Source organism: Ranitomeya imitator, chromosome 5, assembly GCF_032444005.1.
Source record: "Ranitomeya imitator isolate aRanImi1 chromosome 5, aRanImi1.pri, whole genome shotgun sequence".
Taxonomy (NCBI): Eukaryota; Metazoa; Chordata; class Amphibia; order Anura; family Dendrobatidae; genus Ranitomeya; species Ranitomeya imitator.
This window is the reverse complement of record NC_091286.1, coordinates 420,264,815-420,291,389: the sequence shown is the minus strand read 5'-3', so window position 1 is coordinate 420,291,389 and position 26,575 is coordinate 420,264,815. Positions and strand designations below refer to the sequence as shown.

General features: G+C 43.5%; 1 long non-coding RNA gene across 1 annotated transcript in view; it reads left to right on the top strand.

The window, feature by feature from the left end:
• The window catches only part of LOC138638085 (uncharacterized), a 63,608-nt gene extending 48,900 nt beyond the window's left edge, over window positions 1-14,708 (top strand). The window contains exons 2-4 of the long non-coding RNA XR_011312450.1: window positions 5,313-5,413; window positions 5,601-5,666; window positions 14,453-14,708. This is a non-coding gene — a long non-coding RNA (uncharacterized lncRNA). The remainder of the gene's footprint in view (window positions 1-5,312; window positions 5,414-5,600; window positions 5,667-14,452) is intronic.
• Window positions 14,709-26,575: the final 11,867 nt, after the last annotated feature.

Genomic DNA, 26,575 nt, shown 5'->3' with positions numbered 1-26,575 from the left:
ACCAGACCACTGCTGCCCGTGTACCCCTGCAACCAAATTAAAAGTGCCTACAGCCAGCCCAAGTTTGTTATGTTATGCCTTGGAAGCCTGTCTGCGGTCACTCCTTCCACTAGACTTCCACTGACCAGACCACTGCTGCCCGTGTACCCCTGGAACCAATTTAAAAGTGCCTACAGCCAGCCCAAGTTTGTTATGTTAGGCCTTGGAAGCCTGTCTGCGGTCACTCCTTCCACTAGACTTCCACTGACCAGACCACTGCTGCCCGTGTACCCCTGGAACCAATTTAAAAGTGCCTACAGCCAGCCCAAGTTTGTTATGTTAGGCCTTCGAAGCCTGTCTGCGGTCACTCCTTCCACTAGACTTCCACAGACCAGACCACTGCTGCCCGTGTACCCCTGGAACCAATTTAAAAGTGCCTACAGCCAGCCCAAGTTTGTTATGTTAGGCCTTGGAAGCCTGTCTGCGGTCACTCCTTCCACTAGACTTCCACTGACCAGACCACTGCTGCCCGTGTACCCCTGGAACCAATTTAAAAGTGCCTACAGCCAGCCCAAGTTTGTTATGTTAGGCCTTGGAAGCCTGTCTGCGGTCACTCCTTCCACTAGACTTCCACTGACCATACACTGCTGCCCATGTACCCCTGGAACAAATTTAAAAGTGCCTACAGCCAGCCCAAGTTTGTTATGTTAGGCCTTCGAAGCCTGTCTGCGTCCCGTTCTTTCAACTACAACTACACTGACCAGGCCACTGATGGCCGTGTTCCCCTGGAACCAATTTTAACTTGCCTACAGCCAGCCCAATGTTAGGCCTTTGATGCCTGTCTGCCGTCACTCCTTCCACTAGGCCTCCACTGACCTGTCTATTGCTGCCCGTGTACCCCTTGAACCAACATCATTAAATATAAAAAAAATTAATTTGATTATAAAAAATAAGATCGTGTTGAGATCTCAAATGCAGACATTTTAACAATCAAAACAAACACACAACAAATATCTGGAACTGTACTACAAAGGTCCAACAGCTACAATTTCTTTCTCCTGCAAGAAGTTAACTGAAAGTTTTTTGGAGTTGTTAACACAGATATGGCATCCACCGAGTGTTGTCCTGTCGCGTCTCCTTTAAATTATTTCCAATAAGATGTTAAACTATTAATTTAATAAAATCAATAATTAAAAAAATAATTGAGTAAGTCAAAAGCACATTGCAAATAAACATTAATTACAAATCAAGAAGCATGGCGCGTCCGAGGGTGAGTAGATACCGAATAAGAATATAATCACCCTCGGACGCGCAATGCTTATTTACAACAGCCTTCCTTCCTAAGAATCAGCCCTTCCGTGGTGTAGAGAGAGGTTGTGTTACACTCCAAGGTGTTCCCCAGGTTGCCTTTCCTGAGCTTCGATCTTCCGGCTCTCGTTTAGTAGCTGTTGGAAACTACGCTGCATTAGGCCTACTAATTGTGTATGGGTGAAACAGTGGCGCATCTGCGGTCCCTCCTTCCACTAGGCCTCCACTGACCTGTCTACTGCGGCCCGTGTACCCCTTGAACCAACCTAATAAAATATTTAAAAAATTAATTTGATTATAAAAAATAAGATCGTGTTGAGATCTCAAATGCAGACATTTTAACAATCAAAACAAACACACAACAAATATCTGGAACTGTACTACAAAGGTCCAACAGCTACAATTTCTTTCTCCTGCAAGAAGTTAACTGAAAGTTTTTTGGAGTTGTTAACACAGATGTGGCATCCACCGAGTGTTGTCCTGTCGCGTCTCCTTTAAATTATTTCCAATAAGATGTTAAACTATTAATTTAATAAAATCAATAATTAAAAAAATAATTGAGTAAGTCAAAAGCACATTGCAAATAAACATTAATTACAAATCAAGAAGCATGGCGCGTCCGAGGGTGAGTAGATACCGAATAAGAATATAATCACCCTCGGACGCGCAATGCTTATTTACAACAGCCTTCCTTCCTAAGAATCAGCCCTTTCGTGGTGTAGAGAGAGGTTGTGTTACACTCCAAGGTGTTCCCCGGGTTGCCTTTCATGAGCTTCGATCTTCCGGCTCTCGTTTAGTAGTTGGTGGAAAAGTACACAGCATTAGGCCTACAAAATGGGTATGGGGTGGAGAGAGATGGTGTGTTACACTCCAAGGTGTTCCCCAGGTTGCCTTTCCTGAGCTTCGATCTTCATGCTCTCGTTTAGTAGGTGTCGGAAAGTAGGCTGCATTAGGCCTACAAATTGGGTATGGGGTGGAGAGAGATGGTGTGTTACACTCCAAGGTGTTCCCCAGGTTTCCTTGCCATTGCTTCGGTCTTCCGACTCTCGTTTAGTAGTTGTAGAAAAGTACACAGCATTAGGCCTACAAAATGGGTATGGGGTGGAGAGAGATGGTGTGTTACACTCCAAGGTGTTCCCCAGGTTGCCTTTCCTGAGCTTCGATCTTCATGCTCTCGTTTAGTAGGTGTCGGAAAGTAGGCTGCATTAGGCCTAAAAAATGGGGAATGGGGTGGAGAGAGATGGTGTGTTACACTCCAAGGTGTTCCCCAGGTTTCCTTGCCATTGCTTCGGTCTTCCGACTCTCGTTTAGTAGTTGTAGAAAAGTACACTGCATTAGGCCTAAAAAATGGGTATGGGGTGGAGAGAGATGGTGTGTTACACTCCAAGGTGTTCCCCAGGTTGCCTTTCCTGAGCTTCGATCTTCATGCTCTCGTTTAGTAGGTGTCGGAAAGTAGGCTGCATTAGGCCTACAAATTGGGTATGGGGTGGAGAGAGATGGTGTGTTACACTCCAAGGTGTTCCCCAGGTTTCCTTGCCATTGCTTCGGTCTTCCGACTCTCGTTTAGTAGTTGTAGAAAAGTACACAGCATTAGGCCTACAAAATGGGTATGGGGTGGAGAGAGATGGTGTGTTACACTCCAAGGTGTTCCCCAGGTTGCCTTTCCTGAGCTTCTATCTTCAGGCTCTCATTAAATTGTGGTTAAATGGAACAACTGCATTTGGCGTACTAGTTGGTTTGGGGCCTACTATCGGTGTCTGCCACTCCTTGCTGTTCTCCTGGTTTCCTGTCCTGAAATACCATTTTCAGCCTCTCGTTAAGTAGTTGTTAATGTTAGACTGCATTTGGCCTACTAGTTGGGTTGGGGCCTACTATCGGTGTCTGCCACTCCTTGCTGTTCTCCTCCACTGAACAAAGCTGTGCCGCCTGTTTACTACGGTTGCCAATTTTGAACTGCATTTCGACTACTTACTGATTTGGCCCTACTCTCTGTGTCAGCCTCTCATTCCAGTTGTCCTCCACTGCAATGCCCCCTGGTTATTCCTGTGTTACCAATTTTGAACTGCATTTAGCCCACTTTCTTCTTTGGGCCTATATCTGTGTTTCCACTTCATCGTGCCCATTGCCCAGCCAGTGATAGATGAGTCTGCTGGTACATTGACCCATAACGCAACATTCCCCGTGCACGCTACACAACAACATTGTGACCCTGCTGAAAGTCAGGTTGCTCTTCCCGCATACCATACCACCTTACACGGGGACAAAGAGGAAGGTGCAGATGAAAGTGCAGGTTCCTTCATCAGGTGGGGGGAGGAATACTAGTTGGCGACGTCACTGGCACAGGGCCTCTCATAGTACGCAAAAGTGTTGCTGCCGGTGGGAGGCGCCCCCGCCGTGCAAACACACCGCTGTACTTTGAGGGGCCCTGTGCCAGTGCCAATGCCAACGAGTGGGCCCCCCCTGCTTGCTCAGGTTCACAGCACTTGCAAAGTTGAAATACTTACCTCTCCCTGCTCCACTGCCGTGACGTGGTCCAGATTTCCTGGGCCCACTAATTACTTGAACCAGCCCTACCCCCCACAACTTTAGCCAAATGACCCCCAATTTCAAATGCCTTCCAATTATTATAAGGTAAATTACGCTTGACAAGCTTCATTAAGAAGAATGGATGGTTTTGACATTAAAATGGGCACTCTAGGTGTTTTCCTGGCCCCCACTCACTGCCGACTATGCTGCCCCATTGACTTGCATTGGGTTTCGTGTTTCGGTCGATCCCGACTTTACGTCATAATCGGCCGATTTCACTCGACCCGACTTTGGACATAGTCGGGTTTCGCAAAACCCGGCTCGACTCTAAAAAGGTCAAGGTCGCTCAACTCTAATTACCAGCACTGTTGGTTTGATTTTTAAGGGCCACTTGGATACTATATGGACATTTAACTTCTATTATTGGACCATCAGATAGCCACAGGCACTGCTATAATCATATATTGGAATATACAATTTTACATATATATATATATATATATGTATATATATATATATATATATAATTTTTATATATATATTTTTTTATATTTTATTATTGATGTTTTTTTTGTATGGTCTACTATTAATAATAAATAAAATATTTTATGACTACATTCTCTGTTGTGATTGCTCTGGGTTTTTTTTTCTATGTGGTGAGCATGACTTCCTCCAATTAATGTAGTGTTTCACTACACCACTGGCACACTGGGTGTTCTCAGGGTATATATCTATATGGATTATTAATAATTTTATCTCTTGTATTTTATACGTGTAAACTACTTTTACCCTGTTGACATTAGTGTGTTTTACTAATTATTATATATCTACTGTGTTTTGCACAGGCCACTTTCTTGCTCTACGCATGGATTTTAAGTCCAGGGAACAGTCCTGGCAGGGACAAGTAAATATGGTATTTGGGACTAACGGTACAAATGTCACTACTGCCGTGGGTCCACAATTTAATGATTTCTTTTATACCATCAAAAATTTGACATACAGGAGAACACGCTCATGGTGGAACCGGGCTTTTTTAGAGAACTATGTGCAAAGACAACTTATTCCGAGGGGCCTGCAGCTCCAAATTACACCATCATTTCCGGTTGAGGATAATGATTTTATAAATAAATGGGAAACAATATGTAATGAGACATCTATAAAATTGATGGGTCTATTGATACAATACAATATGAAAACCCTAACTGACATTGATAGACTGTTGGAAGAGACCATTACTAAAGCAAAAATTAACTTGACAAGTGATCAGTATGAATCAATTAATCCCCAATTGGATAAATTAGTGGATCAGTGGGTAAAAGATATACAGGTGAGACAAACTAGTAAATTATTAAGAGATCAGAGAGACATTGCAAACGGCAGAATATATAGATGGCAGAAACCTCAGAATAAAGAAGAGATACGTGAGCGTACAATGTCTATTACATCTGATGCGGCTAATGGTGATGTTTCGTGTGCCTTCTCCTCCGTCTCTACATCAGCTTCAATAAATTCTACTCCTAAACGGAAACGTGAACCCCGTTATATGCCGGCTAAGAAGAATTTCAGATACTCGCCTGACAACTATAGAGGCAGTAATAAGGTAATTAATTTGAGTTCCTATTGTTTCTCTCAAACTGAGATGGCTGTGTTGAACAAGGGCCTGATGTTTTGCCCCACAGCAAAATTTGATAAGTTTACTGCAGTCAAAGACTTGCATTTATTTGCGAGAAAACTTATCTTTAAATGGCATTTTCATAATGAGGATCTAATGAGACTATTCCCAACAGAGACGGAGCAGGAGACACTGAATGTCTTGGAGGAACTGGCACAGGAGCATATTGAGATTGAGGAAGGTAAGATCCCAAAATCAATACAACCTTGCTCACGTAGATTTCCACCTTTATCCTCTTGTCCAACATTGGAGATATTTGTACAGACAGTAAGCAGGGAATTTGATAAAATTCCTTGCTACCCTAATACGGATAATCTCAGCTATGAGGAAAAGCAGAGTTTGGTGAAATTAAAAGCAATGAATGATATTTTAATTAAACCCGCGGATAAGGGGGGAGTATAGTAATCTGGCCAAAAATACTCTATGAGGCGGAGGCATTTAAACAGCTGAGGGTTGAGGTGTGCTACAGGAAACTTACATTCAATCCTCTGGAAAAATTTGGTAAAGAATTGATGGTGATTTTAAAAGAAGCCAATGGTAATGGAATAATCACCAAGGATTTATTCCTTGCCTTACAGGTTACGGAACCAATCATTCCCACACTATACTTACTGCCCAAAGTACACAAGAATAGCATTACACCGCCGGGTAGACCCATAATATCAGGGTGTGGTAATTTTATGGAAAATATAAATAAGTTTATTGATTTTAAACTGAAACCACTGGTTGAAGAATTGCCCTCGTTCGTGAAAGATACCAACGATTTCTTGAAAAAAATTGATGGACTCCAAGTCGACAATGATACATTACTTGTGTCTTGCGATGTGGAGTCGTTATACACAAACATTCGCCATGGGGACGGCTTAAAGGCTACACGGTATTTTTTAAATTCATCCATGATATCCAGTGATATGAGTAATTTCATTTTGGAACTTCTTCAATTTTCTTTGTCACACAATTTTTTTACTTTCAAGGGGTCCTTCTACCTGCAGCTCCAGGGCACCGCCATGGGTGCATCTTTTGCGCCGGCGTACGCAAATCTATTCCTGGGGCTGTGGGAGAGGGCCCTCCTTGCGTCTGACCTTATGGCATCAATGGAGCGCATCCCCCTGTGGGTGCGCTTCATTGATGACATTTTTTTCATTTGGCAGGGATCCAGAGTGTTGCTTGATGAGTTTATGGGTCAGCTAAATCAAAATTCAAGCAACATACATCTAACTTTCAAGTGTGACCCTAATTGTATTGAGTTCCTGGATGTATGTGTTAAACGAGGAGAGGATAATTTTTTGGTCACCGACTTCTACCGTAAACCTACATCCGTAAATTCATTTCTCCATGCCACGTCATCACACCTGTTATGAAAGATAATTCAGAACCACAATGGACATAGAGGTCAGCGCACATTAGTGACCTGACAATAACCCAAAAAACGAGAATGAGCTCTGAGACGTGGGAACTCTGTTGACCGCAATCCCTGATCCTAACAAACCACACTAGAGGCAGCCGTGGATTGCGCCTAACGCTGCCTATGCAACTCGGCACGGCCTGAGAAACTAGCTAGCCTGAAAATAGAAAAAAAGCCTACCTTGCCTCAGAGAAATACCCCAAAGGAAAAGGCAGCCCCCACATATAATGACTGTGAGTAAAGATGAAGAGACAAACGTAGAGATTAAATAGATTTAGCAAAGTGAGGCCCAACTTTCTGAACAGAGCGAGGATAGGAAAGGTAACTTTGCGGTCAACACAAAATCCTTCAAAAACCACGCAAAGGGGGCAAAAAGACCCTCCGTACCGAACTAACGGCACGGAGGTACACCCTCTGCGTCCCAGAGCTTCCAGCAAGCAGAAAAAAACAAATTGACAAGCTGGACAGAAAAAAACAGCAAACAAATAGCAAAGAGGAACTTAGCTATGCAGAGCAGCAAGCCACAGGAACGATCCAGGAGGAAACAGGTCCAACACTAGAACATTGACTGGAGGCCAGGATCAAAGCACTGGGTGGAGTTAAATAGGGAAACACCTAATGACCTCACCACATCACCTGAGGAAGGAAACTCAGAAGCCGCAGTACCACTTTCCTCCACCAACGGAAGCTCACAGAGAGAACCAGCCGAAGTACCAGTTGTGACCACAGGAGGGACCTCTGCCACAGAATTCACAACAGTACCCCCTCCTTGAGGAGGGGTCACCGAACCCTCACCAGAGCTCCCAGGACGACCAGGATGAGCCATAAGAAAGGCACGAACAAGATCGGGAGCATGGACATCAGAGGCAAAGACGCAGGAATTATCTTCCTGAGCATAACCCTTCCACTTAACCAGATACTGGAGTTTCCGTCTTGAAACACGAGAATCCAAAATCTTCTCCACAATATACTCCAACTCCCCCTCCACCAAAACCGGGGCAGGAGGATCAACAGATGGAACCATAGGTGCCACGTATCTCCGCAACAATGACCTATGGAATATGTTATGGATGGAAAATGAATCTGGAAGGGTCAGATGAAAAGACAAAGGATTAAGAACCTCAGAAATCCTATACGGACCAATAAAACGAGGTTTAAACTTAGGAGAGGAAACCTTCATAGGAATATGACGAGAAGATAACCAAACCAAGTCCCCAACCCGAAGTCGGGGACCCACACAGTGTCTGCGATTAGCGAAACATTGAGCCTTCTCCTGGGACAAAGTCAAATTGTCCACTACATGAGTCCAAATCTGCTGCAACCTGTCCACCACAGTATCCACACCAGGACAGTCCGAAGACTCAACCTGCACTGAAGAGAAACGAGGATGGAACCCAGAGTTGCAGAAAAACGGTGAAACTAAGGTAGCCGAGCTGGCCCGATTATTAAGGGCGAACTCAGCCAAAGGCAAAAAGGACACCCAGTCATCCTGATCAGCAGAAACAAAGCATCTCAGATATGTTTCCAAGGTCTGATTGGTTCGTTCGGTCTGGCCATTAGTCTGAGGATGGAAAGCCGAGGAAAAAGACAAGTCAATGCCCATCCTACCACAAAAGGCTCGCCAAAACCTCGAAACAAACTGGGAACCTCTGTCAGAAACGATATTCTCTGGAATGCCATGCAAACGAACCACATGCTGGAAAAACAATGGCAGCAAATCAGAGGAGGAAGGCAATTTAGACAAGGGTACCAAATGGACCATCTTAGAGAAGCGATCATAGACCACCCAAATGACTGACATCTGTTGAGAGACGGGAAGATCTGAAATAAAATCCATAGAGATATGTGTCCAAGGCCTCTTCGGGACCGGCAAGGGCAAAAGTAACCCACTGGCACGAGAACAGCAGGGCTTAGCCCGAGCACAAATCCCACAGGACTGCACAAAAGTACGCACATCCCGCGACAGAGATGGCCACCAGAAGGATCTAGCCACTAACTCTCTGGTACCAAAGATTCCAGGATGACCAGCCAACACCGAACAATGAACCTCAGAGATAACTTTATTCGTCCACCTATCAGGGACAAACAGTTTCTCCGCTGGGCAACGATCAGGTTTATTATCCTGAAATTTTTGCAGCACCCGCCGCAAATCAGGGGAGATGGCAGACACAATTACTCCCTCTTTGAGGATACCCGCCGGCTCAGATACACCCGGAGAGTCGGGCACAAAACTCCTAGACAGAGCATCCGCCTTCACATTTTTAGAGCCTGGAAGGTATGAAATCACAAAGTCAAAACGGGCAAAAAACAACGACCAACGAGCTTGTCTAGGGTTCAAGCGCTTGGCAGACTCGAGATAAGTCAAGTTCTTATGATCAGTCAAGACCACCACGTGATGCTTAGCTCCCTCAAGCCAATGACGCCATTCCTCGAATGCCCACTTCATGACCAGCAACTATCGATTGCCCATATCATAATTACGCTCAGCAGGCGAAAACTTCCTGGAAAAGAAGGCGCATGGTTTCATCACCGAGCAATCAGAACTTCTCTGCGACAAAACAGCCCCTGCTCCAATCTCAGAAGCATCAACCTCGACCTGGAACGGAAGCGAAACATCTGGTTGACACAACACAGGGGCAGAAGAAAAACGACGCTTCAACTCTTGAAAAGCTTCCACCGCAGCAGAAGACCAATTGACCAAATCAGCACCCTTCTTGGTCAAATCGGTCAATGGTTTAGCAATACTAGAAAAATTGCACATGAAGCGACGATAAAAATTAGCAAAGCCCAGGAACTTTTGCAGACTTTTCAGAGATGTCGGCTGAGTCCAATTATGGATGGCTTGGACCTTAACAGGATCCATCTCGATAGTAGAAGGGGAAAAGATGAACCCTGTTGTGAATTCTGTGGCTGAATTCACTCCTGTGGTCACAAGTGGTACTGCAGCTTCTGAGCTTCCTTCCTCAGGTGTTCTGGTGAGCTCGTTAACTGCTTCGTTACTTAACTCCGCCTGATGCTGCTATCCCTGCTCCTTGTCAATGTTCCAGTGTTGGATCTGAGCTTCTCCTGATTGTTCCTGTGACCTGCTGCTCTGTATAGCTAAGTGCTTTTTTGCTATTTTGTTGCTTTTTTTCTGTCCAGCTTGTCTTTTGTTTTGCTGGTAGCTCTGAGAAGCAAAGGGTGTACCGCCGTGCCGTTAGTTCGGCACGGTGGGTCTTTTTTGCCCCCTTTGCGTGGTTTTTGCTTTAGGGTTTTTTGTAGACTGCAAAGTTCGCTTTACTATCCTCGCTCTGTCTAAGATTATCGGGCCCCACTTTGCTGAATCTATTTCATCCCTACGTTTTGTCTTTTCATCTTACTCACAGTCATTATATGTGGGGGGCTGCCTTTTCCTTTGGGGTATTTCTCTGGGGGCAAGTCAGGCCTATTTTTCTATCTTCAGGCTAGCTAGTTTCTTAGGCTGTGCCGAGTTGCATAGGTAGTTGCTAGGCGCAATCCACAGCCGCTATTAGTTGTGTTTAGGATAGGATCAGGTGTGCAGTCTACAGAGTTTCCACGTCTCAGAGCTCGTTCTTTTGTTTTTTGGTATTTGTCAGATCACTGTGTGCGCTCGGATCGCTAGGCACACTGTGTCTCTGGATTGCCTTCATTACACCTTTCATTAGCAGACATAACAGAACCCCAAAAATGAAACCTTCTGAACACCAAAGAGACACTTTGATCCCTTCACAAACAAAGAATTAGCACGCAGGACCTGAAACACCGTTCTGACCTGCTTCACATGAGACTCCCAATCATCCGAGAAGATCAAAATGTCATCTAAGTACACAATCAGGAATTTATCCAGGTACTCTCGGAAGATGTCATGCATAAAGGACTGAAACACTGATGGAGCATTGGCTAGTCCGAATGGCATTACTAGATACTCAAAATGGCCCTCGGGCGTATTAAATGCAGTTTTCCACTCATCGCCTCGCTTAATACGCACAAGATTATACGCACCACGAAGATCTATCTTAGTGAACCAGCTAGCCCCCTTAATCCGAGCAAACAAATCAGATAACAATGGCAAGGGGTACTGAAATTTAACCGTGATCTTATTTAAAAGGCGGTAATCTATACAATGTCTCAGTGAACCATCCTTCTTGGCTACAAAAAAGAACCCTGCTCCCAATGGCGACGATGACGGGCGAATATGCCCCTTCTCCAAAGACTCCTTCACATAACTCCGCATAGCGGCGTGCTCTGGCACAGATAAATTAAACAGTCGACCTTTAGGGAATTTACTACCAGGAATCAAATCGATAGCACAATCACAATCCCTATGCGGAGGTAGGGCATCGGACTTGGGCTCATCAAATACATCCCGGTAATCAGACAAGAACTCAGGAACCTCAGAAGGGGTGGATGAAGAAATAGTCAGAAATGGGACATCACCATGTACCCCCTGACAACCCCAGCTGGACACAGACATGGATTTCCAATCTAAAACTGGATTATGGACTTGTAGCCATGGCAACCCCAACACGACCACATCATGCAGATTATGCAACACCAGAAAGCGAATAACCTTCTGATGTGCAGGAGCCATGCACATGGTCAGCTGGGTCCAGTACTGAGGCTTATTCTTGGCCAAAGGCGTAGCATCAATTCCTCTCAATGGAATAGGACACTGCAAGGGCTCCAAGAAAAACCCACAACGCCTAGCATACTCCAATTCCATCAAATTCAGGGCAGCGCCTGAATCCACAAATGCCATGACAGAATACGATGACAAAGAGCAGATCAAGGTAACAGACAGAAGAAATTTTGACTGTACCATACCAATAGTGGCAGACCTAGCGAACCGCTTAGTGCGCTTAGGACAATCAGAGATAGCATGAGTGGAATCACCACAGTAGAAACACAGCCCATTCAGACGTCTGTGTTCTTGCCGTTCAACTCTGGTCAAAGTCCTATCGCACTGCATAGGCTCAGGTTTAAGCTCAGGTAATAACGCCAAATGGTGCACAGATTTACGCTCGCGCAAGCGTCGACCGATCTGAATGGCCAAAGACATAGACTCATTCAGACCAGCAGGCATAGGAAATCCCACCATAACATCCTTAAGGGCTTCAGAGAGACCTTTTCTGAAAATAGCTGCGAGCGCACCTTCATTCCACTGAGTGAGTACGGACCACTTTCTAAATTTCTGACAATATACCTCTTTTTCATCCTGACCCTGACACAGAGCCAGCAAATTCTTCTCTGCCTGATCCACAGAATTAGGCTCATCGTACAGCAATCCGAGCGCCAGGAAAAATTCATCGATATTAACAAATCAGGAATAGGAATTCTCGGTTCTAACATAGAATTCTGAACCACAAAGTCTTGAATACTTTGTACTCTTGCCGTGAGCTGATCCACACATGAAGACAGACCTTTAATGTCCATTGCTACACCTGTGTCCTGAACCACCCAAATGTCTAGGGGAAAAAAAAGGCAAAACACAGTGCAAAGGGAAAAAAAATGGTCTCAGAACTTCTTTTTTCCCTCTATTGAGAATCATTAGTACATTGGCCTCCAGTACTGTTATGAAAGATAATTCAGAACCACAATGGACATAGAGGTCAGCGCACGTACAGTGACCTGACAATAACCCAAAAAACGAGAACGAGCTCTGAGACGTGGGAACTCTGTTGACCGCAATCCCTGATCCTAACAAACCACACTAGAGGCAGCCGTGGATTGCGCCTAACGCTGCCTATGCAACTCGGCACAGCCTGAGAAACTAGCTAGCCTGAAGATAGAAAAAAAGCCTACCTTGCCTCAGAGAAATACCCCAAAGGAAAAGGCAGCCCCCACATATAATGACTGTGAATAAAGATGAAGAGACAAACGTAGAGATGAAATAGATTTAGCAAAGTGAGGCCCAACTTTCTGAACAGAGCGAGGATAGGAAAGGTAACTTTGCGGTCAACACAAAACCCTTCAAAAACCACGCAAAGGGGGCAAAAGACCCTCCGTACCGAACTAACGGCACGGAGGTACACCCTCTGCGTCCCAGAGCTTCCAGCAAGCAGAAAAAAACAAATTGACAAGCTAGACAGAAAAAAACAGCAAACAAATAGCAAAGAGGAACTTAGCTATGCAGAGCATAAAGCCACAGGAACGATCCAGGAGGAAACAGGTCCAACACTAGAACATTGACTGGAGGCCAGGATCAAAGCACTGGGTGGAGTTAAATAGGGAAACACCTAACAACCTCACCACATCACCTGAGGAAGGAAACTCAGAAGCCGCAGTACCACTTTCCTCCACCAACGGAAGCTCACAGAGAGAACCAGCCGAAGTACCAGTTATGACCACAGGAGGGAGCTCTGCCACAGAATTCACAACACACACCCAAGTGCTATGATAAGAGCCATACCGACTGGACAATTCCTACGCTTGAGAAGAATTTGTACTAACGAAGATGACTTTATGAAACAATCTGCCGACCTCAAAGCTAGATTTTTAGAACAGGGTTATAGCCATCGATCAATCAAAAAGGCATTTAATAGAGCTAAGAACACCACTAGACATCAGACCTTATACTCCACTGAAATAAAATCATTGATTCAACCAGTTAGATTTATTACCCAATTCCATGGCCAATCTGAACTGATGCGCCAGCTCCTTACGAAATCTTGGCCGATTCTCCAGAGCGATCCAATACTAGCTCAGTACATTAGTGAGCGTCCTCATATAACATTCAGGAGATCACGGAATTTGAAAGATACCCTGGTTAAAAGCCATTATGTTGTAGAACCGAAACCTTCTGTCTCCTTTTTAACTAAAATCAAACCAACACCGGGATGTAAACCGTGTGGGAATTGCGTAGCCTGCCCGAATATTAAGAGGACCCATACATTTATGAACGCTATGGGTACAACTACATACCAAATAAAACATGCTATCACGTGCACAACAAAAGCAGTAATTTATTTTGCCCAATGTCCCTGCTCCCTTATATGTATTGGGATGACGACACGCCAATTAAAAGTTCGCATTCGCGAACATATCTTGGGAATACAGGCTGCTAAGGATATTGCTAATGTTAATCTACTGAAAACAATACCTAAACATTTTAAACTATACCGTAATTGTGATGCATCCCTTTTGCATGTATTCGGGATTGATAAAATTGTAACCAATGAAAGGGGTGGTAAGACTAGTAAACCATTGTCACAACTTGAAACTAAATGGATTTGGATTTTAGGTACTGTGTCCCCCAACGGTCTAAATGAGAACTTAAGTTTTGCCCCGCTCTTATGAAAATTCATGGTCTGTTCTCTTTTAAGTGTTCTTTTTTATTGCAATTTTCTTATGAAAATCCATGTCTTGTTCTCTTTTTATTGCATTTTTATATATATATATATATATATATACATATATATATATATATATATATATATATATATATATATATATATATATAATATATCCCTTAAAAAATATAAAAATATTTTTATTCATCTTAACGTAATAGTGGTTTTTATATAGTGATTGTGATATTAATATTAATATTTTGTATATTGTAGGCCTTTATTATTTATGCTACATACCTGACATTTATCGTAGAGTGATGTGATCTGTTGACCTGGATGGTGATAGCGATGTCCATGAATACCTGGAATTTGATGGAGGGACAGAATCTCAGTGATCGCTATTGCTCTGATCACTTGTGATTTAGTGATCGTGGATTGGACCTGTACCACATGTGTGACTTGCATCATTTTTCTGGAGACTGTCACGGGCCGCCTGGAATGATTTTTTTCTTTTTCTTTCTTTTTTCTTTTTTCTCTTTTCTGTGGAATATATTAAGCAATTATTACTATTTGTGTGAATTATATTTCAATTATCCCTTCTCGATTGTTATTATCTAATATAATATGTGTAATTGTATATGGAAGTATATACATTTATGTATATATATATATATATATATATATATGATTTATATACGGATATATATCCTTCTATTATCTAAAATGTCTCCCGTTCCTTTTACTTTCTCCTTTCCCCCCTTCCCCCCCCTCCCCCATTTTTTTACACTTGCTTATACTCATATATCAATCTGTACTACATATTGTCATATATATGGTCCCTAAGCACTGTCTGTGTTGGTCCACACATAATATATCTCTCTTACCTTTTCCCTTTCCAGTATGTGTCAATAATTAAACCCCATTTTTTTCAGCACGCTCATTACTTCAGTATATATTACTTGTATTGGTCTCAGGCACAGTTGAAGACTGTTTACATACTTCCCTCACTTTTTCACCTTCCGGTACGCCCCATATTATTTAGTTTAACTATTCAGTTTAACTTATCTTCCCCTACGATCACCGCTTGACTTGTAGCCATTCATTATACATTACCCTTGCTCTAAACGCCCATGGCGCATCCACGGTGGTGCGCATGCGTGGTTGGGGTCCGGCGATCGCGTCGGGAGCATCATTGTGGCCTTGGCAACGCCAGGAACTCACCCTGTGCGTCCAGTCACATGACGTCTCCGGCATTGGTTTCCGGGTCCTCCGACGGCGCATGCGCCGCTTACGCTGCGGCTGCAGCCATTGGCGTCACATATTTACCGGCACATTATATAAAAGACCCCTAGTCTAGTTGAATGCTACCCCCTGACGAAGGAACAGTGCGTCCGAAATGCGAGTCGGGGTGCCCTGGAGTGCTGCTGGTGGTCCCCGGAATTATATATACCATTTACACAAAGTAAGTGTCCTCTTATATGATCCTTATATCGGCCCCCTTTTTACCTCACTTGCTTTTATAATATTTAGGTTGTGCACACTTGTTATACACCATATTATATTGCACTTAAGCATGTCATAAATTTCCCACACTTACCTCCTCCTTTTTGCCCCCTTTTTCATATTATCAGCACTGTTGGTTTGATTTTTAAAGGCCACTTGGATACTATATAGACACTTAACTTTTATTATTGGACCATCAGATAGCCACAGGCACTGCTATAATCATATATTGGAATATACAATTTTACACACACACACATATATATATATATATATATATATATATATATACAGTTAGGGCCAGAAATATTTGGACAGTGACACAAGTGTTGTTATTTTAGCTGTTTACAAAAACATGTTCAGAAATACAATTATATATATAATATGGGCTGAAAGTGCACACTCCCAGCTGCAATATGATAGTTTCCACATCCAAATCGGAGAAAGGGTTTAGGAATCATAGCTCTGTAATGCATAGCGTCCTCTTTTTCAAGGGACCAAAAGTAATTGGACAATGGACTCTAAGGGCTGCAATTAACTCTGAAGGCGTCTCCCTCGTTAACCTGTAATCAATAAAGTAGTTAAAAGGTCAGGGGTGGATTCCAGGTGTGTGGTTTTGCATTTGGAAGCTGTTGCTGTGAGCAGACAACATGCGGTCAAAGGAACTCTCAATTGAGGTGAAGCAGAACATCCTGAGGCTGAAAAAAAAAGAAAAAATCCATCAGAGAGATAGCAGACATGCTTGGAGTAGCAAAATCAACAGTTGGGTACATTCTGAGAAAAAAGGAATTGACTGGTGAGCTTGGGAACTCAAAAAGGCCTGGGCGTCCACGGATGACAACAGTGGTGGATGATCGCCGCATACTTAATTTGGTGAAGAAGAACCCGTTCACAACATCAACTGAAGTCCGGAACACTCTCAGTGAAGTAGGTGTATCTGTCTCTAAGTCAACAGTAAAGAGAAGACTCCATGACAGTAAATACAAAAGGTTCACATCTAGATGCAAACCATTCATCAATACCAAAAATAGACAGGCCAGAGTTAAATTTGCAGAAAAACACCTCAAGAAGCCAGCTCAGTTCTGGAAAAGTATTCTATGGACAGATGAGACAAAGATCAACCTGTACCAGAATGATGGGAAGAAAAAAGTTTGGAGAAGAAAGGGAATGGCACATGATCCAAGGCACACCACATCCTCTGTAAAACATGGTGGAGACAACGTAATGGCATGAGCATGCATGGCTTTCAATGGCACTGGGTCACTTGTGTTTATTGATGACATAAGAGCAGACAAGAGTAGCCGGATGAATTCTGAAGTGTACCGGGATATACTTTCAGCCCAGATTCAGCCAAATGCTGCAAAGTTGATTGGACGGCACTTCATAGTACAGATGGACAATGACCCCAAGCATACAGCCAAAGCTACCCAGGAGTTCATGAGTGCCAAAAAGTGGAACATTCTGCAATGGCCAAGTCAATCTCCAGATCTAAACCCAATTGAGCATGCATTTCACTTGCTCAAATCCAGACTTAAGATGGAAAGACCCACAAACAAGCAAGACCTGAAGGCTGCGGCTGCAAAGGCCTGGCAAAGCATTAAGAAGGAGGAAACCGAGCGTTTGGTGATGTCCATGGGTTCCAGACTTAAGGCAGTGATTGCCTCCAAAGGATTTGCAGCAAAATATTGAAAATAAAAATATTTTGTTTGGGTTATGTTTATTTGTCCAATTACTTTTGACCTCCTAAAATGTGGAGTGTTTGTAAAGAAATGTGTACAATTCCTACATTTTCTATCAGATATTTTTGTTCAACCCTTCAAATTAAACGTTACAATCTGCACTTGAATTCTGTTGTAGAGGTTTCATTTCAAATCCAATGTGGTGGCATGCAGAGCCCAACTCGCGAAAATTGTGTCACTGTCCAAATATTTCTGGCCCTAACTGTATATATATATAATTTTTATATATATATTTTTTTATCTTTTAGTATTGATGTTATTTTTTTGTATGGTCTACTATTAATAATAAATAAAATATTTTATGACTACATTCTCTGTTGTGATTGCTCTGGGTTTTTTTTCTATGTGGTGAGCATGACTTCCTCCAATTAATGTAGTGTTTCACTACACCACTGGCACACTGGGTGTTCTCAGGGTATATATCTATATGGATTATTAATCATTTTATCTCTTGTATTTTATACGTGTAAACTACTTTTACCCTGTTGACATTAGTGTGTTTTACTAATTATTAGTTTGTGTAGAAGTGCGGAGAAAATTGTGGGGGGTGTTCTATAAGAGATCAGCCATAGTTGTCTGTGTTTTTTACATTGTGTAGAGATGAGTTCTAACACATAGAGGGCTGCATCAGATTAAGAATTTAAAAAATTACGGTAATTACTTCAAATGAGACATCACTAGCTTAATCTGCCCTGTATACACTTAGGCTATGTGCACACGCTGCGGATTCCATTGCGGATTTGATAAATCCGCAGTGCAAAACCGCTGCGGTTTTTACTGCGGATTTATCGCGGTTTTTAATGCGGATTCTGCTGCAGTTTTCTATCTGCAGTTTTCTATTGGAGCAGATGGAAAACCGCTGCGGATTCCGCACAAAGAATTGACATGCTGCGGAAAATAAACCGCTGCGTTTCCGCGCGGCTTTTTCCGCAGCATGGGCACAGCGTTTTTGGTTTCCCATAAGTTTACATTGCACTGTAAACTCATGAGAAACTGCTGCGGATCCGCAGCTGCGGAAACGCTGCGGATCCGCAGCAAAATCCGCAACGTGTGCACATAGCCTTAAATTGTTTACATTTTTGGTGTATCACTGGTATCTAACTAAATGGTTATGGTATCGGGGTAAAATTTGTTTTAATATAGTGTTTTTTTATTGATCAGTATGGTAGTATTATCAGTCACTATGTGGTGGTAATATTTGGTCTGATTATGGTGTGACGATTTTTGTTACTTGTATGTGCTATTATTGGTGTTGGTCTAATAGTTTTTTTAAGTAACAGGGTGGTGGTAAAATAACTTCCTGCAAAGTTATTTTCTCTAACGATCCCCTTTGAGACTATTTGGGACATCTAGAAGAAGGATTGTCCAGAGAAAAAAAGTTGAAAGCTACAATTATTCCTTTGTTAAAGCCTCCCAAGACCATTCATTTGTAGGGTTATTTTTCATCCCAAACTGTAGGCTCAGTCACAATTTTGCTTACAAAAAGCTACCTAATAAGGTACGAAGTGATTCAAAGGTAGTAAGTAAAATATTATTAATTTTTATTGAAACAATATATTAAAAAGGTGTATCACATAACATTAAAAGACAGGACGACGGTATAGGTGGGACCTCCAAAAAGAAACAGGATGTGACACAGTAATGGATTTTGATTAGCATAAATCTATAGGTAATACATCTGCCCTTGATAATATATCCCCATTTCAGAGTTGAATAGACATTGGCATGTGGGTGGACCTAAAGCAGAGGTCCCCAACTCCAGTCCTCAAGGCCCACCAACAGGTCATGTTTTCAGGATTTCCTTAGTCTTGCCCAGGTAATAATTGCATCACCTGTGCAATGCAAAGGAAATCCTGAAAACATGACCTGTTGGTGGGCCTTGAGGACTGGAGTTGGGGACCTCTGACCTAAAGCAGTCTCTTAGGCTAGGTTCACATTGCGTTAGTGCAATCCGTTTAGCGGATATGCTAACGGATTGCTCTAACGCAATGTCCAAAAAGGGATTGCGTCTGGCAATCCCGCTAGCGCAGATGCCCGATCTGCGCTAGTGAAGAACGGACCCTGAACGCTGCAAGCAGCATTCGAGGTCCATCCGAAACTAACGGCACATCGCTGACGCTGCCGAAAAAGGCATACGTTTAGCGATGCGCTACGATCCGTTAGCACATTGCAGTCAATGGGTGCGCTAACGGATCCGTTACATAACGTTAATTGCGCCAATTTCGCCATGTAACGGATTCCGTTAGCGGACACCCTAGCCTTAGGCAAAAAGCCCCCTTTAAATGCTCCTATAAATGCTCCTATAACAAACGCTCCTATAACATGCCAATGTCTATTTAACTTTTTGTAAGCATCCATGATTGAAGTGCTAATTATGTGCCTATAAAAAAACATTTGGATTATAGGATTAATCAGTCACAATTTTGCCTAAAATCTCTGCCATGAATAAAGAATAGTATCTGAACATGCTCCTAGAGCAACAACTTCTCCCAATGATTCGGGAACGATCATTGACCATGTCACAAGGAAAAAGTGATAACTAAGAGGCGTGGAGAACAAAACATTAATATTATAGGTCCAAGGCCAGGAAACTCCCCAGATCTCAATTCTATTGAGAATTTGTGGTAAGTCCGTAAAAAGCGGGTGTTGTAAAAACAATCGGTGATTAGGCAAGACGAGGTTGCCATTGATCAGGATTTGTCCCAGAAACTCATATTCAACATGCCGGTGAGAAGTGCAGAAGTCTTAAAAAAAAATAAGGGTCATCACTCTAAATACTGAGTCTTTACATTAGTTGATGATTTTGTTGATCAAAGTTTAAAACATATGAAATGCTTATAATTGTACCCGAGGACAATTCTTGCTTTCCTGCTGCCTGAGGAGAAATTTAAATGGCACTTGACAATAAATAACACTGTCACACTGTAAATGAATAATGCCATCATACAGGGATGTATAAAAATATGATTACCTCCATTAAGTAACTGAATAAAACCAGTAAAGTTTTCACTAAATGAAATTACTACCATGCAGTATGTATACACTACAATTCCAAAGTTTAGGGTCACTTAGAAATGTCCTTATTTTTTAAAGAAAAGCAGTTTTTTTCCAATGAAGCTAACATTAAATGATTTAGAAAGACACTTGTCTTGTTGCTTAGTTGTGCAGCGGCGCCTCCCGCTTCTCTTTCTACTCTGGTTACAGCCTATTTGTGCTCTCCTCTGGAGTAGTACACACCGTTGTAGGAAATCTTCAGTTTCTTGGCAATTTCTCACACGGAATAGACTTCATTTCTAAGAACAAGAATAAACTGTCGAGTTTCACATAAATGTTCTTTTATTCTGGCCATTTTGAGAGTTCAATGGAACCAACAAATGTAATGCTCCAGATTCTCAACTAGCTGAAAGGAAGGTGAGGTTTATAGGTTCTCTAATCAGCCAAACTGTTTTCAGCTGTGCTAATATACTTGCACAAGGGTTTTCAATGGTATTCTCACCATCCATTAGCCTTCTTGCACGGTTAGCAAACACAAAGTACCATAAGAATACTGGAGTGATGGTTGTTGGAAATGAGCATCTTATACACCTATGAAGATATTGTATTACAAACCAGATGTTTGCAGCTAGAATAGTCATTTACCACATTAACAATGTATAGAGTGTATTTCTGAATCATTTAGTGTTAGCTTCACTAGAAAAAATTGTGCTTTTCTTTCTTTTGTGCGCCGCTGTGTCTTCCACGTCCTCTGCACTGACTGTTCAGGCAGAGGGCGGCACGCACACTAATCACATCATAGCGCCCTCTGACCTGAGCGTCACTGCAGAGGACATGGAAGACAGATCGGCGCCGATGGTGGAACATGGGACAGGTGAATATGCCCCTGTTATACTCCCATGCTCCTTGCGCGGTCCCTGCAGGTCCCTGGTTCTCCGGGCGCTGACAGCTTCTTCCTGTATTGAGCTGTCCCTATAAGAGTGGAGTCAGGTCCATATTCATTACTGTAATGAGCGGTACCATGTGACCGCTTAATACAGGAAGAAGCTGTCAGCGCCTGGAGAACCAGGGACCTGCAGAGACCGCGCCAGGAGCAGGTGAGTATTATTAGACAGCTGCTGCTCCCCCTTCCCTGCCGACCCCCGGGAATGACTCGAGTATAAGCCGAGAGAGGCAATTTCAGCCAAAAAAAATGGGCTGAAATTCTTGGCTTATACTCAAGTATATACAGTATATATATTCCTGAAAAAGGAAAACCAATTCAAAATCTAGTGTTGTATGGTGCTAATATCTGGTAAATAAATTTATCGGTCCCAGAGGAGGAGGAGCAGGCTTTGCCAAGGGGAAGGGTGGCACTTGCTTACCCCGGGCCAGTCCTTTAGTATGCATTTAAGGCCACATGTCCAACCTATTCACAGCTGCTCTGTTTTGCAGCCGTGCCTTGAACCACATGCTGTGCGCTTCTCACTGTCCACCAGAGAGCTGCCTGTGAGCAGATAGGAGCAGAACATTGAGCGATATAAAGGTAGAAAATCGCTGCTGTGCCACCTTCTGTATATATGAATCTGTGGACACAGCCAGCAGTGGTGTTCTGGACATTGAGGGGTGTATATCAGGATGCTTTCATATTTCATTTTGTTACACGCTCGAAGGCCATGTCACGGTTTATGTCCAAACTCCTCACAAAATGTGTGCTCTGCTGTGCATCAATTTCGGGCATATACACCTGCTTGAGATTGACACCCAGACACAGTCTACTACATGCTCGACAGAGCGAATGTTCACTCTGTCAGCACCATTATAGTCTGAGCTGGCGTGACATCTCACGCCATATCTTCTAACACTGATGAGCTTCAGTACAGATCTGTATTACTCACTGATGAGCACTTGTGACAGATAACCTTGATACAGGCCAAAAGGCCGAAATGTTGGCATATAATCTGTCTCATGTGGGTTGGCTCAATAAATTCAGTTACCTTAGCGAAACTTGCCAAAACTTATTCATTTTATTTGTTGTTGTGTAAGTGCCAGGACGTTAGGGATTTTGTGTTTTATGGTTTTGCTTTCTTTATGATGCAGTCTGTTAAATTGTCACGACTCACAGGGAGGATATGTTTATCATCCCCATCGCTCTCACTAATATGTCATGAACCGGGGTTGTTTGGTTGCCCAGTTCTTTTCTGATTGGGATTTATCGATATACCACTTCCCAGTTCCGGTTTGGAACTTGCAGCTCTCTGACGCCCCCTTGCCCTCAGGTCAGACAGGGTACTGCACCTAGGATAATTAGTCGCCAGAAAGGCTGCCTTACTTTGTACTGGCTAATGGGCACACTGCAGCAAGGGCGATATAACTACTCCCACTCAGGCGGGAACAATAAATCAATGCCGTCCGTCGCTACCAGGTTTCCCAAACGCGCAGGACAAGTCAGCTGCCACCAGCTCCAATTTCTTAATTAATAACAGGTCAGGAGCCAACCCAAATTAGTAGCGTAATTCACTTCAGAGGATGTGACAGTAAGTTATAGAGCAAGGAGAAACGAAGCTAGTAGTTTTATATATTTTACTCCAAAAACATAGACAGTGTTTACAAAAGTATAAAAAGATCTTATAAAAGTAGACAAGTATGGTATGTACAAACAATTACAAATAAAAATGGATTAACAGAAGAAAATCGACTTACGGTTCTTTCAGATCATGGCTGACCATGCAGTTCGGGTGAAGGGCATATATCCCAGTGAAGAAAATGTCCAGCTTCATTGAGTCCATGAAAAATTTTTCTTTATTCACAAACTTAAACATGGAGGATACAAACGTCAGCACAAACCATATAGGTAAGAATCTCAACGCGTTTCAGGAGACTAAGCTCCCTTAATCATGAACAAGTCGTTGAGATTCTTATCCATATGGTTTGTCCTGAAGTTTGTATCTTCTGTTGCTTCACAGAGTCGCAGGGAAACAGGAAATGCTGTACCCTGTTAGCAGTCACAGGGTGCAGCAGATGGATGCTAGTGGGATCCCTGAAACTCATCCCCAGTATGTTGGTGATTGATCTCGCTCTGACCATCGGTGGCTTTTGAGCCCACGCCTGAGAATGCCCTGAGTCAGATGCTGAGATCAAGCTTGAGTTCCCACCCTACACTGACCGGTTGTCAGGATTGATTAAAGATTACCGCACAGAGTGAGTACGCCGCTCTGGCAGATGCCACTAACCACCCTAACTAGGGCTAGGAAAGCACACTGATTGCGCATGGCGCCGCACTGGCGGTTGTTGCTGGTTTAATGCAGTAGGATCGTGCTCTTGTGTCTAGGGTAGCACTGTCAGGCACTAGGTAGCTCCAACATTCACGGGCATTCAACAACACTAGGAATGGGAATGATTAAGGAGCAATCACCAGAGCAGGCATACATCCACACACAAACGATAACAGGTTTATACTAGCACATGGCCGTTCGGCCATGTGAACCTTTTATAGCGGAAGCTCTCTGGGACCTTCCTAGTTTTCCAATAGGAGCTGCTACAGGACCTGAGCATGTGACCCCCGACCTCCAATGGGAGGTTATCCCTTGGGCATGCTCAGAAGAAGAAAAGCAGGACTAAGTCCCAGGGGCACCCGCTTGCTGCTGATCAGTACTGGTTATGATGGCTGAGCCTGGAAGGACAGCAGTAACCAGCCGCACAGTATCAATTTGAGCCAGACGCTGGGACCGATGTCTCTGCTGAGCAGGCTCCACTGTGGCTGGAGGAGAATGGGAGACCGCAGCGGAGATGGTTCGAGATTCCCCCTGTGCAGCGGCGGGAACTCGACACCGAACATTACCCACCCTCCCAGGGCCCCCTCCTTGGACCTTGCTATGCTCGAAGGCCGCAATGAGCTCAGGAGCCTGAATATGAACAGCAGGCTCACAGGACCTGTCCTCAGGGCCTTCAACCTTAATAACTATGTAACTATAAATATGTGCAAGTGGGTTGAGAGCTGGCTCAGGGATAGGAAACAAAGGGTGGTTATTAATGGAGCACACTCGGACTGGGTAGCGGTTAGCAGTGGGGTACCACAGGGGTCAGTATTGGGCCCTCTTCTTTTTAACATATTTATTAATGACCTTGTAGGGGGCATTCAGAGTAGAATTTCAATATTTGCAGATGACACTAAACTCTGCAGGGTAATCAATACAGAGGAGGACAATTTTATATTACAGGATGATTTATGTAAACTAGAAGCTTGGGCTGATAAATGGCAAATGAGCTTTAATGGGGATAAATGTAAGGTCATGCACTTGGGTAGAAGTAATAAGATGTATAATTATGTGCTTAATTCTAAAACTCTGGGCAAAACAGTCAATGAAAAAGACCTGGGTGTATGGGTGGATGACAAACTTAAATTCAGTGGCCAGTGTCAGGTAGCGGCTACAAAGGCAAATAAAATAATGGGATGCATTAAAAGAGGCATAGATGCTCATGAGGAGAATATAATTTTACCTCTATACAAGTCACTAGTTCGACCACACTTAGAATACTGTGCACAGTTCTGGTCTCCGGTGTTTAAGAAAGACATAGCTGAACTGGAGCGAGTGCAGAGAAGAGCGACCAAGGTTATTAGAGGACTGGGGGGTCTGCAATACCAAGATAGGTTATTACACTTGGGGCTATTTAGTTTGGAAAAACGAAGACTAAGGGGTGATCTTATTTTAATGTATAAATATATGAGGGGACAGTACAAAGACCTTTCTGATGATCTTTTTAATCATAGACCTGAAACAGGGACAAGGGGGCATCCTCTGCGGTTGGAGGAAAAAAGGTTTAAGCATAATAACAGACGCGGATTCTTTACTGTAAGAGCAGTGAGACTATGGAACTCTCTGCCGTATGATGTTGTAATGAGTGATTCATTACTTAAATTTAAGAGGGGACTGGATACCTTTCTGGAAAAGTATAATGTTACAGGGTATATACACTAGATTCCTTGATAGGGCGTTGATCCAGGGAACTAGTCTGATTGCCGTATGTGGAGTCGGGAAGGAATTTTTTTCCCCAATGTGGAGCTTACTCTTTGCCACATGGGGTTTTTTTGCCTTCCTCTGGATCAACATGTTAGGGCATGTTAGGTTAGGCTATGGGTTGAACTAGATGGACATATAGTCTTCCTTCAACCTTAATAACTATGTAACTATGACCCTCCCAATTCACCAAATAGAATCTTTTGCCACGTACCACCTTACACCCCATGATGGCGTTCACCTCGTAATCGATGACTCGAAAAACCAGGACATGGGAACAGGCTTTAGGAGGGACACATGAAAGGTGTCGGTGATGCCTAGGCGTGGAGGAAGGGCCAGACGGTAGACCACAGGGTTAATCTGTTCCAGGACCTTGAAGGGACCCAAGTAGCGAGGTGCAAACTTAGTGGACTCAACTCGCAGCCAGATATTACGGGTGGAGAGATACACCAAGTCACCAAGAGCAAAGGTCGGAGTGGGGCGCCGATGTGCATCGGCGGAGGACCTCATTCTCTCCTTGGAGGCCCGGATAGCAACCTGTGTGTGGCCCCAAATGTCACGTGCCTCCACAGCCCAGTCTGCCACCCTGGAGTCGGCGGAAAACAAGGGCATGGGCACAGGAACCCGCGGATGCTGGCAGTAATTAAGGAGGAATGGGGTCTGCCCAGTGGAGTCGGCTACGGCATTGTTCAGCGCAAACTCCACCCACGGTATAAAGGATTCCCAGTCATCCTGCCTGGCTGAAATAAAATGTCGCAGGTATGTGACCAGGGTCTGGTTGGCCCTCTCTACCAACCCATTCATCTCAGGATGGTATGCTGAAGAGTGATTTAGCTCAATGCTGAGTAAACGTCAAGCTCTCTCCAGAACCGAGACGCAATCTGGGGAGCCCGATCACTGACAGTTTTGTCAGGCGTATCATGTAGGCGGAAAACGTGCTTAATAAACAATGCCACCAAGGCCCGTGCAGAAGGTAGCCGTGGAAGCGGCACCAAGTGCACCATTTTGGAAAAATGGTCGGTGGCTACCAAAATTCAGTAATGGTGCAGCTACGGGACTTGGGTAAGTCCACCACAAAGTCCATCCGGACCATCTCCCAGGGCCTGCCCGCCACCGGCAGAGGGTAAAGTAACCCAGCAGGCCATTGTCGAGGAGATGTATTC